Here is a 21,694-nt window from a genome sequence, read left to right as displayed (position 1 = left end):
CTGACTTTCTCTGTACTGGAATTTTATGACCTGGTTTACAAAATAGGTCTGTAATTTATCTTCAGAATTTATCAAGAATCCATAATAAACCGGGCGTGGTAGACCAAGTTTGTAATCCCAGCATTCCAGAGGCTGAGAACAGAGGATCGCGGTTAGTGCACAGCCTCAGCTACTTAGTGAGGCCCTCTGAAACTTAGTGAGACTCTGTTTCAAAAATAAAGAATAAAAAATAGGGCACGGGGTTTAGCTCGGAGGTCAAATGCCCCTGGGTTCCATCCGCAAACCCGCAAATAAATAAATAAGTGAATAAAATAAAATAAAACCTTAAAAAGTAATCCATAATAAAATATTTCATACATTAAAATTCTTGTTCTGCTTTCTTCTATTCATGGAACCTCCTATAGATGAAACTACTTATTAAGATGAATTACCATTTAAGTATATTCCAAATATGCAATACAAATAGTTGTACTACTACAACCTTTATTTGAAATTTTTAAAGAAAACTTTGTTTTATTTGAAAACTTGAAGGAAATAAAATAAATGTAAGAATTGAACAAAAATTTGTCTATCATCTATATTAAGATTAGGCCTTATGTATTATAATTTATATTGTTGTATTATTGTTTTTTTCAGTTAGATGGTATTACATGATAAAAACAGGTGTGTCTTCCTGAGTTTATAATATAAATACAATGTTAAACAAAAGGAAAATAAAATGTCCACATTTATCACTTAATTTGGAACAAAAGCTGACACGAATATGCTATTATAAATGGAAAGTAAGAAATGAAGTTAGGTCTACTGGATACATCCCAATGTATCATGATCAGAGACAAATAATAAGAGCAGAAATATGCATATATAAATATATAAAAATATACAAATATATAATCTTGTCCCAGAATGTTAATGTTAGGGCACATATTTAAAAGCATTGAGAGCAAAAGTAATGATACAATAACTTTTTTTAAATGATCATCACCTAAAATTTACGACAAATTGAATTCAGATGAATATTTTCAAAAACTTTGTACAAAGGAATGAAAACTTAAAAATAATTCTCAGAATTGTTATGTATAATTTACATCTCAAAAATTTTAATAAACCACATTAAGTATTTGAATCAATAACAATATTATACATATCAATTTTAAAATTAAAAACAATAAATGTTATTAATATTTTCAAATTTTATAATTAATATCAATGGGAACTAAACTTGAATTAATTTTGACTATTGGCAAAGAATTTATCTCAATTGATCCAATGCTTATTTTTGCATACCTAGAATTCAAATATTTCTTGATTTGAAAAGGTTCATAGTATACATTTAAACATATTTATTGATAATGATTGTACAAAAGTTTTTGAAGTTCCAACAATATTTTACAATTTACAATATGTTATAATTTCATCTTACATTTATTGTACATCATAAAATACTTAACTAGCCAATTGTATTGAAGCAATAAATGGAATGGAAGCTGTGCTTTGGCTTGGCTGGCAGAAAAAGAATATTTTTTAAAAATTTATTGCGTTGTAGTCATACATCTTAATGGAGTACAAGATGGTGGAGGGAGACATGCACACATCACTCATTTAGCCCCTTCCCAGTTCTCATCCCATTCCCTCCCCTCTTCCTTCTTCTCATGTTTGGCTTAGTGATTGGCATAGATATTTTCTTGAATGTACACCAGTTATATTAGGGAATTTCTCTCTCCCCTCCCATCCCCTTCAATTAGGTTGCTTTATCTGCTCATCTATGGTTTCTCTTTCTTTGTCTAAAGAATTCTAAAATGAGAAAAAGAGACAACAAATATTTCATTCAGCTGTGACATAACTTGCTTAATGGATTAAAAATTAAACTAAATTTAGAATTAAAGTACATATTGTTAGAGATTAGTTTGATAAAAAATGTAAAGAAAATTTCAGCAGTGTGATTTCTTAAATCCTACAAACTGATACTATAATTCAAAAGACTTATTAAACTTATGATTTTTTTGTTTGGTAATTCCTCATAATTAGCTTTTTAAACAGGAAATTTCTAGCCTCTTTTTTAAAGTAATATACTCATTTCAAATGAATGAATTATTAACGTGAGTTTAATAATTTCAAAATTTCAAGTGTTTTCCCATTTCAAAGGTACTTTGATCTGTTTTAAACCATAACTGGTAACTGGAGAGAATTAGTCTCTACCCAGTATTACTCCTTTTTATCTCAGCATGTCTATGTTCAAGGCCACATGTATTTTTTTCAAGGCATTTTTGCTGTAAGTTTTTCTCTATAACCCACACATGGGCAATAAAATTACACTTATGTATTAAATTTCTTGCTTCAAAATAAAAAACTAAAAAGGCAGAAGTTATAGATCAGAGGTGGAATTCCTCTCTGGCTTCTGTATCAAGTACTCTGTATATGTGTGTGCTTACACACACACATACACACACACACACACACACACACACACACACACAACCACACAAGCATACACACACAATAAATGCATATGTATTAGCAGTCTCCAGATCTAAACATGACAGCATATTTGTACTTGATTAAAGAGCCTGACTACCTAAAGAGCCAGCCACATTGAATTTAACTCAATGGTTTCTACATATCTGGATATTTGTCTAGAACCTGTGATTCTTCTGGCTCAGCCTCCCAAGTACAGGATTCCAGATGTGAGTAAAACCATTACACTCAGCTCACTGCAGTTTTAATTTTTTCTGATAGCTAAAGAAATTTAAAATTCTTTTATGTAACTTCTGGTTATTCTTATTTTATTTTATTGAGAAATGTTTCTTTACTTCAATTGCCCGTTTTTGATTGGGTTATTTATTTTGTTAAGTTTTAAATTCTTTATATATGTTTAGATATTAATCCTTTGTCAGAAGAGAAACTGGAAAATACGTTTTTTTTTCCTATTCTCTAGTTTCTCTCTGTGTGCTTTTGGTTGTTCCTTTTGCCATGCAGAATATTTTTAATCTGACATGATTCCATTTACTGATTCTTGGTATTATTTCCTGAGCTATAGAAATTCTACTGCAATTTTTTCCCCTGTGCCTGCATGCTAGAGTGTAAAATTTCTACTTTATTGCTCAAAACAATACTTAAATTAGTATATGTATATAACATTTGTCATCATAAAATAGTTACTTAAAATATAAGAAGCTGGGTAAGGTGGTGCATGCCTTAAATCCCAGTACTTGGGAAACTGAAACAGAAGGATCCCATGTCTGAAATACTGACAGCAATACTGACAATCTCAGCAAAGTATCAAGACCCTGTTTCAAAACAAATAAATAAATAAACAAATAAAATAAAAAGGACTGGGGGTATAGCTTGGAGGTTTAATGGCTTTGAATTCAATCCTCAATACCGAACACACATAAATTTAAACAAATAAGCAAGCAAACAAATAAAATACTAGAGTGGAGAACTAAATTTCATACACATATGCTGCTAATCTGACAAACGAAAAACAAAATTATTGAAATCTTTTGCAATAGATATTGACTTTCATAGCAGCATAGTACTTATTTTTTGGTTATGGTATTTAACTGTTACGACATGCCAAGGCAAATTTCAGTAAGGAAACATAGCATGGCACACTATTGAATGTGCCAATGGCATTCCATTAAATGTGCTTTACGATCACTTATTGTCTTTTCCTTTTAGCATCAGAGTCCATAAAATTTCTTGGATACAGAATGGTCCTGAAGGTCCTGATACAAGCCTAAAGGGCATAGCATGCACAGAGGATTCGTGGCTAAGACTCCTGGTGGGTATTCCTAATAATTTTGGAGGAAGAGCTGAGTGAGGAGAAGGAAAACATTTAATTTTTTTGAGAACACTTTCTGTAGAATAATGATATTTATTTAGCCTCTTCATCCCCATTTTGTTCCTTTTCCTTTTCTGTTTCTGGCCCAGAGGAGCCAGGCAAGTAACACAAATAACGTGTTATTGACCAGATGTAATAAAAATAAGCAATGTCAGGAATCTGATTAAATAGAACATCTGGACATTGCTGGTAAAGGGCAGCTTCTCTGACTATTCAGCGCCAAATGCCACCATAACAGCTGACTTCTATCCAAAGAAACTCAAAATATAAGATTTAAAAATTAACGATGGCACTAGTCAACCAGTGTTCTTAGTTCAAAACCTTAGCAAAGAAAAAGGCAAATAAAGAACATGTTGTTCTGGCCAGTGCTATGAGAGCCACAATCATTTTGAAAATGTATTTAGATGAGGTGCTATATATTTATTATATTTTCTTTAAGGAGTCAATTATATGATGACGCACTGCAATTCCTCCATCAGGTTAGAAGCATAGTTTCAGCATCTATTCAATACATGCCTTACTCATGTTAGCTTTCTTTAAAATAGAGAAAAAATAATAACCATCAGATTTATCTGAATGCTAAGTGAAATATAATTAATAAAGCATAGAGGACACTATTTAAAACATTAGTAAACAATAAGTAAGCAGTACCTGTTATTGTACTTGCCAAATAATTTGCAAAAGTGTCCAAAACTTTAAAATGCCATGCTGCCTTCTGACTGACTTCCAGCTGCATGTCGGATGTCCCTTAGGAGTTAATAGGAAATTTACAACCAAGATAGATATTTAGATGTATCATGTTACTAATTTGTCTTCTTATTTTGAAAATATTTACCCTACATTCTTTTATTTTTAGCTTAAAATGCAAGATAATGAGTAACAACTAAATTAAATAAGTTGTTCACAATTTCTTATTGGTGGGCAGAATTTTATTGTATGGCTACACCACTCTCATTTCATATATTAGTAAATTTTGGGTCATGTTCAGATATTGTCAATTATATAAAAACTAATAATAATGTTTGTGTATAATTTTTAAAATTATTTTTGGAGAAATACTCAGTTGATGAATGATTAGATAAAATTACAGGTGTATATTTACCTTATTACAAAACTTTCAAGGTAGTTTCCAAGGGGCTTGTAGGCTAATAGTTTAGTGTGGAGTTCAAGTTTTTGCAAACAGTGATTACTGGAAGAGAATATTTATAGTTAAAAACCATGAAAGTATTTCCTGAGCAGAGGAAGAAAGAAGAAAGCTAAAGGGAGACAGGATTGCGGGGTCCACAGGGTGACAATCTTCAAAATTTCACACACCATCCTGGGTGGATCTTGAAAGAGTGCTGACCAACAAAATAAAAGATAATTAAGGAGTGAGTTTGTTTTTCTAAATTTACATTTGAGAAACAGTGGTTCGCTATAAAGAGGGATAACAATCACTTCATTGTAGTGGTCAAAAACATGATTGGTAAGTAAGAAACCTATCAATTTGTGGTAAAAGCAATGAAGTATCATGATGGGAGTCTCAATGGAGAAAATATAACGTTGAAAGTCAAAAGCTGTTGTTATAGTGGAGAAAGAGAGAAATGGATTAGAAGAACACTCAGGAGTTATGAGCCAGAAATGGGCAGGGTCTATTGTTGATGCTTTCTGGTTTGCAGATTTGTTTGTAATCAACATGGAATAAAATAGCCTGAAAGCTGTAATTAAAACCCAAATCACCACGAACTCAACTTCTTGATCTTTAATGGTATGCAGCATTAGTGGACAACTCTGAAAAAAATTGGGAAGTTGTGTTTTTTGCCATAGGAGGCAAAGCAAGTATTCATTAATAATATGAAAGAGTTGGCTAATCAGGACATAAGCATTCAAGTAAACCCTGGAAGAAGTTTGGTTTTAGTGGAGTAGAGTCATATGACAATTAAAGAATAACAGCATTTGAAACTTGAGATATAAATAGGAACAGAAAGTATAGAATTTCAGTCCCAATGGGCTTCTTTGAGGAGGGAAAAAACTGATTCAACGGAAACTTTCCCAATACTTGCCCTGGTATTTTTAGTAATTTTAGGCATTGTATTAATGATTTAAGAGATTGCCACACTCTCTGGAACATCACTCAAGGTAAGGATTTTGCCTACTGAAAAACTAATATTACTTATTTAGCATTATATAAAATTAAGTTAATATAGCTGAAAGTTATGATTACAGGTATTTTGCATTTTTGTTATGTTTTAAATAATTTCTTAGGACAAGTATTGCTTTTAAAATGATTTTTGAAGTGAAATTTTGTTCCAATATAATAATTAATGGAGAACTAGCCTATTAAGTAGAAGCAATGAATTTGCATTGTGCTTCTCTTGTTAATATTTCTTTTACATTATTTATAGATTTTGTCTACTGCATTAAAATTTGCAGGAACACTGCATATGTACAGCTTAATGTAATCATTTCCTAACTATGCTCTGTGGAGTCAACCCAGTTTCAACAAAATTAAATCTAATTTTGTGTCTTTTATTTATTGCTGCTTCTAGGTTAAACATGATTTAAAAAAAATCATGTTAGAAAATTTAAAAATTGTGAAAATCATCAGCTTATTTGAAAGTCTATTCTATTCAATAACGTGTTCTATGTAAAGATATTAGCCATACTAATTAGCTTACATGAAATAGTAATTTGTTTCCAATATGTATTCTTTTTTTTCCATCTGTAAAATAGGTCTGTAGGATTCAATTCCCAGTCCTGTCTATACAATACAAGAAATTAATAGGTCTACAAAATGTTTCACTTTTTATAGGAATTAAATTATTTTAATTTTGGAATTTATTAGAGTACTCTGGTGTATGCTTTTTGTAAGTTAGTGCACTGTAATGATACATATTTTTATTTTATTGGTGCACTATAATCTCACATCATAGTGTGGATCATGTTGAAAATGGCATATATTCACACAGGGCTTGGGGTCCTCCCCTCTTCCCCTTTCCTCGCCCTCCCTCCCTCCCAATACTGAGTGTCCAGTTTAACATTGTTATATTCACATATATACCCATGTTCAAATGTAGCTTTTTTATTAATAAACCTCAGCCTTCTTCCTCCTCTACCATTTCTTTCTAGCTTTTGCTCAGGTTTCCCCTCCATTATCTGGAGTCCGTCTGGTATTCCTAATACTCCCTAGCTTGAACATATTAGAGAAAACATATGTCCCTTCATTTTCTGTGCTTGGCTGGTCTCACTTAATGTTCTCTAGGTCTTTCCGTCTTCATGTGAATTACATGATTTTGTGCTTCTTTATTGCTGAGTACAATTCCATTAAGTGTATTTCCTATAATTTTGCAATCCATTCATCTGTTGGTGGAGATCTAGGCTGGTTTCATATTTTTCTACTATGAATTGTGCTGCTATGAACGTGGGTATCCATATGCTACTGTAGTTCTCTGATTTCAACCCCTTTTGAAAGATACCCAGGAGTCGTAGAGCTGGATCATATATTGTATCTATTCCCAGTTTTCTTAGGAATTTCCACACTGATCTCCATAGTGGCTGAACTACTTTGCACTCCCAACAACAGTGTAAAAGTATTCCTCTTTCCCCACATCCTCACTGTTAAGAATCTGGGACATCACCTGTAAGGAGAGCGTCTAGCGGAGACCTAGGAGGAAGGCGATGGTGGCAGCAGTGGCCGAGATGGCAGTGGAGACTTGGATTTGGGAGAGGCAGACATCTGATCCAACCCACCCTGATCTCAGAAGAAATTACCCCAAAGGTTGAATGCTACTGTTGTGCATGCTTAGGAACACTGGACATGCGGTATGGGAAATGAGTTTGGGAAAGATTTGAAATGGTGGAGGCAGTCGCATTGGCAGCAGCAAGTACTCAGGGGAGGCAGAGATCTGACATAATACACCTGGAACTTTTGAAGAAATTACCTCAGAGGCAGAATATTACCACCACGCACCCTTGGGAACATGGGACAATCTGCTGGTTGAAGAGGGTGCTTGGATCGGAGTCTGCCGAGGGGTAAGGCAGGTGCTGGGGTCAGCAAGTCTGGAATCGGAGCCTGCCATGAGGCAAGGCCGGTGCTGGGGCCTCCGAGGCAGGGACTGGAGCCTGCCGAGGGTTTGGGCCGGTGCTGGGGCCAGCGAGGCTGGGATCGGAGCCTGTCGTAAGAAAAGGCCAGTGCTGGGGCCTCCAGGGTCAGGATCAGAGCCTGCCGAGGGGTTAGGCCAGTTCTGGGGCCAATGAGGCCGGGATTGGAGCCTGCTGTGAGACAAGGCCGGTCTTGGGGCCTCCAAGGCATGTATAGGAGCCTGCCGAGGGGTTAGGCCAGTGCTGGGGCCAGTGAGGCTGGCATCAGAGCCTGCCTTGAGGTATGGCCGGTGATGGGGCATTCAAGGCTGGGATCAGAGCCTGCCAAGGGGTGAGGTCAGTGCCAGGGCCAATGAGGCTGGGATTGGAGACTGCCGTGAGGCAAGGCTGCTACTGAGGCCTCCGAGGCAGGAAACAGTGCCAGCCGAGGGGTTAGCCTGGTGCTGGGGCCAGCAAGGTCAGGATCGGAGCCTGCCGTGAGGCTAGACCAGTGCTGGGACCTACGAGGCCGGATCAGACTCTGCTGAGGGGTAAGGCTGGTGCCGGGGCCAGCGAGGCCAGGATTGGAAACTGCTGTGAGGCAAGGATGGAGCTGGGACTTGCGAGAGCAGGATAGGAGCCTGCCGAGGGTCTAGGCCGGTGCCAGGGTCAGTGAGGCCGGGATTGGAGCCTGTTGTGAGGCTAGGCTGGTGCTGGGGCCTCTGGGGCTGGGAAAGGAGCCAGGCGAGGGGTTAGTTCAGTGCAGGGGCCAGCGAGGCCAGGATTGGGGCCTCCAATGAGGCAAGGTCAGTGCTGGAGCCAGCGAGGTCGGGATCAGCGTCCTCCAGGTGGCCAGGCCACTACTGGGGCTGTCAAGATTGGGATCGGAACTTGCAATGCAGCATGCACAGAGAAATAGCACAGAAAATAAAATCCAGATGCTTCCTCTAATTAGCAAGAACTAGGAGGAAAGGAGTAACAGGAGGAGATCGAGTAGTAGAAAGGGCCCTATTGAGAAGCAATTACGGTGACCAATCAAAGGGGAGGGGATGGGGGGAGGATGGAATCTCTTTAAAACTCAAGAGGTGGGTAAACAATTATATCAAAGATAATCACCAATTAAGCATGGGATCGACGGAGGGGGAGGGAATGGAATGGGGATTGGATGAGGGCTAATTGGATGATATGTGCTTGTATATCCTCTCAAGTCTTGTATTCCAAAGTGACGTATGATTACAAAAATAATAATAATGATAATAATAATAATAATAATAATAATAAATAATTGCCGCAAAAAATTGAAGGTATCTGAACAGACTGTCTGCCATTAAATTTCTAACCTCATTCCAAAAGTATAAAAGAAGAACAGTGATTGATCTTGAATAGTTTGTGTATTAGTACATCGTTTCCATTGAGTTGCTCCCTCTTCCTCCTCCCCCTTTTTAAGTGATATCACTCTCTGAATTACTTTATACATGAAATACAAACTCAAAACAAAAGCATATTACTCATATTGAGTTTTTTCCCTTGCCTCAACTTCATTTTCAATCAATATGTTATCATTGCTCTGATTCCAAATGACTATGCATTAGCAGATTAATGTATTCATCTAAAGTTGTTTTCTTTGTGAGTCTTATCCTTATGAAAAAGGTTGAGTGTAAATGACAAACAATGATAGCAATAGCATCAGCTAGCTGGGCCTGGTGGTGTACATCTGTAATGCCAGTACTGGGGAGGCTGAAACAGGAAGATGAGAACAGGATCAGAAAATTAGGGAGACTTGCAGCAACCTTGAAAGACCCTGTTTCTTAACAATAAATAAAAATGGCTTGAGGTATAGATCAGAGGTAGAATGTCCAGGAGTTCGATTGCCAGGTCAAAAAAAAAAAAAAAAAAAAAAAAAAACAACCACCAAAGAAAGAAATATAGTAATTTTGTTAAGTTGTATATTGCATTTACCTTATGTAGTTTATTAATTTTATGTTGATAAGTAAACATTACTTTGTTTATGGAACCTTTTGTTATTGGTGCATTGTAGTCATACCTCGTACAAGATGGTGGAGGCATACCTGCACACATCACTCATTTAGCCCTTCCCCAATTCCTTCCCCATTCCCTCCCCGCTCCTTTCTTCTCCTGTGTGTCTTAGTGATTAGCTTTGACATGTTAGTGAATGTGCACCTTGCACATTAGGGAGTTTCCCTCTTCCCCCTCCCCTCCCCCTCAGTTGGGTCAGCTTTTTGCTCATCTAAGGTCTCTCCTTCATATTTAGACCCATTATATATAAGACTCATTTTCTCCTATTAGCCAGTCGCAAAAAATTTGAAAATTGGTTTTCTATATTTTTAAATGTCTTTGAGTTTTTTTCTGGGATCATAAATACTAATAACGATTAAGTTTTGATAGGTTATATCTTTGTGGTGGGTTAGCAAATGACTCCATAGTTCTAGTAAGTTCTTCAGACTGATACTAGAACAAAGAGTTTAGAACTAATTTTACATGCTTACAAATTAAACTGAGCTACTCTTTTCTTTCACATCCTTGCGATGGAATAACTTGATAAAAATCTACAACAAATAATTACAGTCAGCTGAATCTGGTGGTGCACCCCTGCAATATCAGTATGTGAGACACTGAGATAGGAATATCACAGGTTGGAGGACAGCCTCAACAATGCAGCCAGACTCTCAGCAAACTAGTGAGACCCCATTTCAAAACAAAATAAAATAAAAAATAAAAAGATATGGAAGTGTAGCTTAGAGATAAAATGCCCCTAATAAAAGCAAATAGCAAGAACAAAACAAAATATATAATTACTGATGATTCAAAGTTCAGCAGCAATGTAGAATAGTGTCTATCAAACAAAAAAATTCTGCTTTTGAGTTTTTTCTTTTACTTTTTTCTGTTTCGTAATTTTTTATTAATGCATTGTAGTCATACATCTTAATGGGATAAAAGATGGTGAAGACATATATGCACACATCATTCAATTAGCCCTTACCCAATCCCCAACCATTTCCGTCCCCTCCCTCCTTCTCATATTTGACTTAGTGATTGGTATTTATATTTTTGTTAAAGTACATCACGTGCATTAGAGAATTTCCCAGGGATGCGAAGGGGGGAAAAGGAAATACTTTTGAATTCTTTGTCGTTACTTGTTCATTTCTTTAGTACATTGAAAATTCTGTTTGTAGAAATATATTTGACAAGCCAGGCATGGTGGCAAACACTTGTAATCTCAGTACTTGGGAGGCTGAGGCAGGAGGATCCTAGGTTCACAGACAGCCTCAGCTACTTAGTAAGGCCCTCTGCAACTTAGTGAGACCCTGTTTCAAAAAGAAAAAAAATTAAATAAATATATTGGACATGTTCATGACTGGCTACCTGATTTGCAGGGGCCAATACAAAATAAAAATGAAGGTTATATTTTGTTCAAAAATATAAATATCTTCCAGGCGTGGTGACACATGCTTGTAATCCCAGCATTTAAGAGTCTGAGACTGGAGGATTGTGGTTTGTGGCCAGCCTCAGCTACTTAGTGGGGCCCTTTGCAATTCAGTGAAAGCTTGTTTCAAAATAAAGAAAAAAGAGTAGGGCTGTGGGTAGTATAGCTTGGAGGTAGATGACCCTGAGTTCCATCCCCAGTACTGCCAAAAAGAAAAAGAAAAAGAAAAGAAAAAAATATCAATAGGTGAGTGTTCAGTCATCGAGGATGTTATTACTTGCATGGGATCCTGTGTGACGACACAGGGCTCATGAGCATGGTGCCAGCCCTGAGCTCATCTCAAATAGGTAAGTCTTACAGGTTCTCCAAACTGAATACAAGAGAAAATGCATTTCATGCATGAAAACAAAAATTGAATTTAATCAATGATGTTTGGATTTGGACCTATTTTTCCAAATAAAAAAGAAAATAAGAATTTTTTTAAGAAGAGCCTCAAAATAAGGAACTTATAATAAATTATAATTTAATTTGATGTTATAATTTTATGTGTTTTTAAACACTTAGATGCAATGCCCCAATATTAGATTAATTGGAGATTAAAATAAAATATATAGTTAAAATGACATTTAAAAAACTAACTGCATTGTATTTAACAAAAGAAGATCTGAGATTGAAATGGATGAGCATTTCTGGACACAGAATGTATTGCTTGCTGTTTTTGGAGCCTGTTTCAGCAGGTTGGAAGCTCAGCCGCCTCTAATCAAAGAACTCAGTAGCATGACATGCACGTGGGGTGTAATTTCACTCAGAACACACTACCACAAGGGATATGGTGACTCTCACCGGGCTTAACCTCCTTAAGAGTTTGCAAAAAAGAAAAGCATTGTTTCTCTGACTCAACTGTGTGACTGTGTTTTCCATGGCTCATTCTGATTGGCCTGACCCACCAATCTTTACTCTCTATTTCAAGTTATCTGTTCCAGTTATTTTGAAATGTGATTTCTCTGTTCTGAAGAAATGTGCAGGTGACAAATGCAGATACAGGCATGCGTTTTTCAGTTATGCAACTTCAAGAACTGACTTATTTCTATCTGCATTTGATTCACTTTTTAAAATTAGGCTACTGATGCATATTAGAACTTAATTACACCAATTAGTACTGCCACATCAGACATATGATGTGTCTTCAATTAAGAAGTACCTAATGGGTATTAGTACAATTTAGCTTCATAATTAAAGTTCTAAGAACAGCTCAAATTAAACATTATGATTACAAAACATTAAAAAAAGTGATGAAATTAAAGCTATTTCAGCTTCTCCTTTTCAGCTGAATTTTAAAAAGAAAATCATGATTACATAAAAGATAATGTTAATATAATTGAAGCACTCTTAATTAAAAAGTTTAACATATATGCTCATACACATATATGTGTATATATAATGACTAATTATGTATCAAACAGAACATACACATATATGTATATGTTACTTCATCATAACATATATCACTCTAAGTAGTCATTAACTGCTATCATTTTCTGTTTTGTTTTGTTTGGGTAGTTGATTTATGTTTTCTGTTTTATAGAAATGATTGAACTCTGTGATGGCCACTCAAAACTCCTGCTCCAGAAAGCATAGTTGCCAGGCCACCCAGCTACTTAACCTCTCTATAAGTCTTTATATACAGGTCCTGTTTCTGAAACCAGGGACTGGGTGTTTGAGGCCATTCTCTAAAGGTGGAAGGCCTCGTTGAGAAACTGTGTGGCTCTTCCGACAGAGGATTCCAGATGGATGACAGACTCCAGATGGATGGCCTCTATTGACCTGCTGACTTTGAGCCTTCTGTCTTAACCTTTCTTTTCCCTTTTTTCTCCAGAGTTCAGCCCTTGTTTGAAGACTCTTCCGGTTTATACCTGCTTTCTCTCCTTACTCATTATTATCCTACAATCTTTTGCATGATTTATAATTTGTTAGCATCAGCTCTTGAAGGGAAACTTGATACATTTTTAAATTTAAATATATACAAATACATATTTAATAAAATTTGCCATTATTAGAGTACTGAGTAGTATGTCTGAAGGAAGATATCTTTAAAAAATGTAAGAATATTTTACATTTTGGAGCATTTTGTATTTTCTTTGAAGGGAATTTGTGATTTTGGAGAAGATAATATAACAAGTTCGATCACCCTTGAGATTTATTCACTGGAGGGATTTGCTTTCTCTCCCCTCCTTCGAGGTCAGGTATGTCAGTGATTGCTGCAAGTATTTCAGCTCTAACACACTGTTTTCTACTGAGTTTTGCAAACATGGACTTTGAAATGCCTGTGGAGGAAACAAACACAGGGCCCTTTTCACTGAGCTAGTGCTGTTATTTTTAGATTATTTTAGCTTGCTATCTATTTAAAAAATAAATGCCATTAAGATCTTCTTTTTTGCTAGGCTTGTATTTTAATGCTTGAGGTCTTAATTAATAGATAACTAGTACCTATTATCAGCTCAAGTCTTTAAGAAATACAATGTATTAAATGAGCAACCATGCACGGAAAGTTCTATTTTTTTTCCATATTCTATCATGGTTTATTAGACCTTTTGATATAAGATTAATAATCTCTTCTTGGGATAGTTGATAGAATGGGGTAATACATTTGTATTTTTTAACATAATATGCAAGGCTATTCTTACCCAATCATCTTCCATCTTTTCTAGAAAACTAAAGTAAGAGTGTTATAGAAGCAAAATACAATAATCAAATTATGGAACCAAACCAGGTGTTCCTCAACAGATGAAAGATAAAGAAAATACAGCGTATACAAACAGTGGAATTGTACCCGCCATAACGAACAGAAGTAGGTGACTTGGAAGAGAATACATGGAACTGGATCATATTATGCTGAATAAAATTAGTGGGTCTCAGAAAGTCAAGGTGGTATGCTTTCATCAATTTGTGAAAGCCATAGAGAAAATAGGAAAAATAAGAGACCTTAAATACTGCAAAGATAGATGAGAATAGTTGAAAGGTACTAAGAGTAAGAGATGAAGAGGAGGAGGGAGGGCTAGAGAAAAAATAGTTAAAAATACTATATGTGAAGGTACTATTGTCAATCCTATTGACTAAAAGGGAGGATAAGGTGGCCTTTGGAGGGAAATATGTCAAAATCCGTGTGTATGCATGTTTTTAATACTTTATACCTCAGTATGATGTATAATTGCAATGCACCAATAAAATTGAAAGAAATAAAAACCTTCTTCCATTTAAACTGCTTTACAACAGAAGAATATATTTGAATGAAATAAATCATGGGAGGAATTTAAATTTTAAAATCAATGCCTCCATTGACATTTTTAGAATATTTTTTCCACTTAGAATGATAAGATATTGCCAGCAACACATTACATACTTTATTTTCAAAATTTACAAATTTTGAGACAGAAGCCGGAGATTAAAGCTTAGAAATAGATTCAAAAGCAACATAAGTGGAGGGAACGAGATTCAAAGGCATGCCTGGTTCCAAAAATAAACCATTAGCCAAGTATTGTCTTTTAGGAAAATGGACAGTACTTGGCTAATGGTTTATCTGAAAAGAAAAAGAAACAAAGAAAGAAAACGGAGAAGCTGGGTATGGTGGTGCACACTTGTAATCTCAGCATTCTGGAGGCTGAGACAGGAGGACCTGGGTTCACAGTCCGTCTCATCAACTTAGTGAGGTCTTTTGCAACTCAATGAGACCCTGTTTCAAAATAAAGAATAAAATGAAAATAGCGCTGGGGGTGTAGCTCAGAGGTAGAATGCCTCTGGCTTCCCTCCACAGTACTGAACAACAACCAAAAAAAGAAAATGGAAATCTTTGAGCCCAAAACCAAGGGTGTTGCCCTGAGAGGTAAGTCGTGAGTCACCGACTGAGGAGTAAAGATTTATTCTTGAAATGGTTCTCATTCTTAAATTGGATTGTATGTTCTCATGTGTTCATTCTATTAATATGTCTTATAGGTAAGGTATTTTAATCAAACTCTAAGTGATAGAAATACAATACAGTCAGTCAACTGAGGAGAGAAACCAGCAGACGTATGGAAGGGGCTGGGGGAGGAACAAGTGGGAGCCTGAGGAAGGGAACCATTCAGGTAAGGTTATGACCACAGATGAAGGTCTCATCACCATTATCACCAACATATATAGGGAGTAAGAAAGGAGGAGCAAGGAGGACTATGGAGAGAAACACACCAAGTGATGTGCGTATGTATATTAAAGAGAAAAAGAAATGTAATACACTGAGATAAGTAACATGCCATTGCAACCAAAACAACAACAACAACAACAACAACAACAAGAACAAGAACAAGAACAAGAACAACATAAGGATGGGATTGAATGTAGGCAATATCTTTATTAGGCTTGTTCTTTCACTACATAAAAATATTTTATTCCAAGCAATTTCATTTCATCTTATTTTATTTTAATTCCATTTTATTTGAAGCCCTCACATTTTTAAGCACAAAAGAATAGAGAGAAATAAATTAATTTTACCACTTCTAAGTGAGGTTCTACCAAGGTCAATGCCTACATCTCATTAAAAATTGCAACAACATGTTCCAGATGTATAAAAAAGTAAAAATGTTTAAGCAGATATAATTTATTTTCATACAGAGCATAATGTTTATTTGGCATATATAATTATTGTAATGTTTAGAGCAATCTGAATAATTTTGTTCCCATAATTTATTATTAAGCCCTTTTGAAACTTTACAGCAATATTATTATTATTAATTTATTTTTATTCCTAAAGTAAAAACTGGTGATGAATGAAGGGAATAAAAACAGAAATACTCTTCCAGGTAATAATGAACTCTGTTTCTGGAAAAATTCAATCTGTAAACTAGAAACATGAATAGATATTTTCTTTTATAATCATGTCAGTATATATGTATAAGAAATTCAGGTGCATATAGGTTTGCATCAGCTTGACATTATATTTTAAGATAAAATGAGAAAGTTACTACATAAATAACACAGGTCCTTTCTGCCATGTGTGAATTTTCATGAGCTTCTGGAGTTTACCGTATTTTATTAAATGCCACATGATATTTTACTTGGACCAACCGTAATGCTATAGACACTGTACATGACTATTGTAATACTTGCTAAAATATTTACTATTTTATTGCAATATTTTATATCCCTATTACATAATGTAACAAATATCTATACAATCATTACCTACATTTAATATCATAATTTGTCGGTCCTTACTGTATGTATTTCTGTACTTTTGCTGAATTATTTTAAAATTGCACTGCACAGTCATTTCATACCTGCGTATTTTAAGTCGCATCACTAGAACATCCCTAGTTATATTAGTAGTATAACTTAAAAATTAATATTTTTATTCAGTTCCTAAATTAAAATATTCTTTTTTTGGTTATTCATTTTCAGCATGTTTTTATATATTTTTAATTTAGCAAAATGTTAATTTATTTTAATAAATAAATCAGAATGTAATTATCCAAGTCCTGCTATATAACATAATTAATGCCATCATTTTTTCATGCAAACACATTTTTACATGGTTCTAAGTAAAATGATATAAATAATCTTTAATAGACATTGTACTGGGGTGTTTTGTTGTATTTTTTCTTTTCAGTAGAAAGAAAATGAAGGAGGCAGAAGTATCAGAAAGAAACTGGCAGGGCATAATTTGGGAGAAGAATGGCTCGGTCCTACATTCACGTTAACCCAATACAAGAATGGAAAGGCACAGAATATGTTGTGTAGGAGTATTTGTAGAATTAATAAATGTGTCCATAAAAATCTAAAACAGTATACTGCTATAAAATAATGCATGATCTTCCACTCTCTATCACTGTTTTGTCCTGGTAAACATAGAAAAAGAATAAACAGAAGGAGAAAAGGAATTCAAAGAAGAGAAAGAAAGCAGACTTTGGTAATTTCATCCCGGATCATGACCTTAAATATCATCTGTATGTCAATGAGTCCCATGCTTATAGCTCCACCTTGAATTCTCCCTTGCATTTTGTACTTGGATATTTTGCTTCCTACTAACATCTCCACTTAACTAAGCTTTGAGAAGATTATCTGGAAGAAAAATGTCTAACATAGGCCATGCTTAATGGATAATTTTAACTACTCAACTAATCCACTAAATGGAAACATAACATCAAATCCTGTTTCTCTTTTTCTAATACATGTCATGATATTTTAAGATTTTGAAATATTTCAAAGTGTGCTTATTATTTCATTATTGCCTAAGTCTATGCATTCTCGATTAGCAGGTATAGTAGAACGAATAAAATAGACCACATGATTGGTCATAGGAATCAAAGCATGAAGAGACTGGTATAGGTTTTATAAAAATAGAAACACATACAAATCTTGAAATGATAGAAATCATGATCAATTAATTGAAGCTTGGCCTGGTGGTACATACTTGTAATCCCAGCATTTGGTAGAATGAGATAGGAGGATCGCAGTTCACGGACAGCCTCAGCTATTTAGTTAGGCCCTTGGCAACTCAGTGAGACCCTCTTTCAAACTAAAAAAAAAAAAAAAATGATAAAAAGGGCTGGGGATTTAGCACAGATGTAGAATGCCCCTGGGTTCCATCCCCAGTACCGAAAAAGAAATCAATTAATTGAAAAAAAAAAAAACTTTCTTACAATTGTTTTTAAGATTTCTTCTAGTTTCTTCTAGTTCTAATTTTTATATGTTTATTTTCAAAAAGCAGATTTAGAAGTGATTAAAAATGAAAGTCAGTGTAAACATATAGACTTTGGAAATTATTATTAAGTTACAAGTACAGACACAGGAGCTTTGAGAAAACTTAGTAAAAAACAAGTTTATTTGACCAAGAAAGAGGGTGTGTATAAACTGAAAGAAGTAAATATATGCTTCTTGATGAAATACAAGTTACAGTAATAAATAAGAGATGAGAGATTAAGCCATAATATAAAACAAGGGCTGATTCGTATAGATTACACAGTTAAAGCAATCTAAGTTTTCAGATAAAAAACAGAAGCTATTTGTAGTTTTAATCAGAGACTTGCTATGAGCTTGGCAGTTTTCAAGAAATAACTTATTCCACCTTTAAATAATGAAGCAGAGAAGTTGAGCCTGATGGTTAGTAGGAAAAAATAGAAGTTTCAACTGTAATATAAGTAAGAATTGACAAGAAGGCAAGTTATTTAGTGAGTAGGTAGGCAGAACTAGGACTGATGGCTTAGAAAGTATTGTGTTAAGGAAGGGAAAAGTCCAAGATTATGTCTTGGGTAATGAATAATGGCAATGATTCACAGTTATGTTGAGCTCAGTGGGTAAGTGATGCCAACGGAATACCATGGAATTCATGCAAGCCTCTGCTGAGCTTTGTTCTAAAAAGTCCTAGTGGTATCCATGGAGCTTTAGTCTTTTGCGTGTCCTCATAATTCATCTTCACTAACAAGAAGTTGTTCGAAGGAATGCACCAAGATTGTATCAAAACACTAAAATGAAGTGGCCTTGGGTTGGTAGAAAGGAAATAGCAGGTTAAGAAATCTAAATATCACAGTAGATGACATAAATTACCTATTGCCCACCTGCAAAATGAAGAGTTGGAGATTAGAGAGAACAGCTGATCAATGTATTCTTCCTGGAAAGCAAAAGCAATTCATAAAACTTCTCCCAAGCCGGGCATGGTGGTACATGTTTGTAATCCCAGTACTTGGGAGTCTGAGACTGGAGAATCACAGGTTCATGGACAGCCTCAGCTACTTAGTGAGACCCTCTGCAACTTTGTGAGACCTTGTTTCAAAATAAAGAATAAAAAATAGGCCTGGGGGGTGTAGTTCAGAGGTAAATGTTCCTGAGTTCAATCTCTCATACCTAAAAAATATAAAAATATATAAAATAGCTTCTCTCACCTGTGGTACAGAGTCATTACACATGTCTGGCCAACAGACATTCACAGTTTTCAAAAATCAACAAACTTTATATTCTTCTACACAAGTGATGAACATTACATACCTTATTACATTGATTATTTTAGTAGACTTAATAGCAGCATTACTACTGGCTCATTTTTTCCTGCTAAGACTCTGAGGTGCAGATATTTAGTTGTGCTAACTTTTGGCATAACTTGGATTTAAATCTGGTTCCATGTTAGTGTTAATCTTGAGAATGGGCCCTTATATTGAATCTCATTCTAACTATTACAGACATGCTATTCAAAATCACATTATGTTAAGTAGTCACATTCTGTATTGACTAATGTTGAACACTTTTAAATATAAGCTTTATAGTAATTTTTAGAAAGATTCTAAAGATAACTCAAATACTTTTCACCTATTTATTTTGAGGTCAGGGCTATATCTATTGTGCCCATTTCTCTGGATGCCACAGTGAATGGGGAGGCAACAGTGAGCATCATTTAAAACATGGCTCTTAAACAAAAACGTAGAGGTGATGAAGAATTAAGCATGTAGATTTCAAAAAAAAAAAGTCCAGAAAAATAAAAAAAAAACTGTGAAAAGATCAGGATAACTGTGAGTCTGGCTTGTTTGGAAAGGGTCCAGACACCAATATGGCTGGCGGTGTTAAAGAAAACGACCTACAGTGGGAGAACTAACAGGAGCGATGCTAATGTAAGCCTTATACTGTCTTTGAAGTTTGCTTTGAATGTGTTGCCAAATCCTAAGAAAAGAAATGCCATATATGGTTTTTATTAAAAATGAGTGTAATAACATGTTTATTCAGAAGGTAAATTATTGTGTTACAAACTCCAATGGAGATGAAGATGAGTATTAAGTTTTAGGTATCACCAAGCTGTGGATTTAAACAACCATAAGGATAGAATTTTCACCAAAGGTGATCAATAAACATGCGCAGATTTGGTAGGCCTGGGGGCTAAATAATGGCAATTTCTTTTGAGACTCATTTGAGATATCTATAGGATATTGAACATAATCAGCATCATATTATGAAAAGAGAAGTCACAGAATTTTTAAGATAAAGGGAATTAGTGTAGAAAATTCACAGAAGAAATAGCTTTTAAAATGGTTGTCAATTAAAGAATAGTGACGAACTGAGGATTAACAACTCTAGGACAATGCTATCACCCTCAAATGGAGTTAAAAGAGAAGAGGCTACATGACGAGAACTGGGAAAATGGGTTACTGGTGGAAACTGCAACCAGAGTGAGTCTATGTAAAAGGATCTAGAGCCACTGAAGAAAGACAGCTGCAATCAGGGATGATAAAAATGAATTAAAATAAGTATGCATTCCCTGTTGCACCTGCTGTGCATTTTTGGACATGTGACTACTATTCCCACCTGGAAGCTAACTAACTTTCAAAAAAATCTTAAGATGATACCCTAGTGTGTCCAGATGCTCCATTGTATGAACTGAGCTTGGCAGACTGAAGAGAGTTGAGAAAAAAATTGGCCCTTTATAATCACAAATTTCAAGCGGAAGTGTCAAAAATTCAATTAAATACAGGGTGGAGAATTCAGGATACAGATATGGTATGGCAAAATAAAATTGGAAGCCATTAGCATTTAGATTGAACATAAAGCCCTAAGATTGGATGAGATTACTAATGAAGTAAAAGTAAAGAATTACGAAGAAGGGGGGTGGGAATCAGGTACTGACACCCAGGGCATTTCAACACTGAGAGCCCTGGAAGAGAAGGAAAAAAGGAAAGGTTAAGGAAATCTCAGAAGATAGGAAGTCAAAAGAAGAGATTATAATAAGAATGTGGTGATAGGTCTATCTCATGTTGGTGACAGATCAAGTTGGTGAGAAAGAGAGGGAAAAAGAAAGAGAAGAGAGAGGGAGAGAAAGAGAGAGGGGGGGAGAGAGATTATATTAATAAAGTAGAAAATTTTAATTAGAATGCAGAAGTTAAAAAATTATATGGGCGATACAAAATAAAAACAAAATGAGGAAAAATGGTGACAGTAAATATGAATTACTCTCTTAAGGAGTTTTGGTGAAAAAGGAACTAATTCCCTGGAGACATCTGACAAGGAAAGCATGGAAGGCAAAGGTATTTAGGTGTTAATTTTTCATGAAGAGATAAATTATAGTGTATTTATATCATCATGACATGACCTAGTAATAAGGAAGAATTAATTATATGAAGACATTATGCATTGAAAACCTTCTGTGTGTAGCCAGGTAGAATTGACAAACAAGGAAAAGTGTTATTCTGTAAGAAAGAAGTGTGGATATTTCCTCTTAGGTAGTTGTTTTAGGGGGTGATTTTTAATCCGTAGCATGACATTTAGCAATGTTTTAATATTATTTTGAATGGAGGGTTTACTAGAGCCAAATGGGATATTATAAAGATATTACTCAA

The sequence above is a fragment of the Muscardinus avellanarius genome, assembly GCF_963383645.1.
Source record: "Muscardinus avellanarius genome assembly, chromosome: 6".
Taxonomy (NCBI): Eukaryota; Metazoa; Chordata; class Mammalia; order Rodentia; family Gliridae; genus Muscardinus; species Muscardinus avellanarius.
This window is presented reverse-complemented; position numbering follows the sequence as displayed.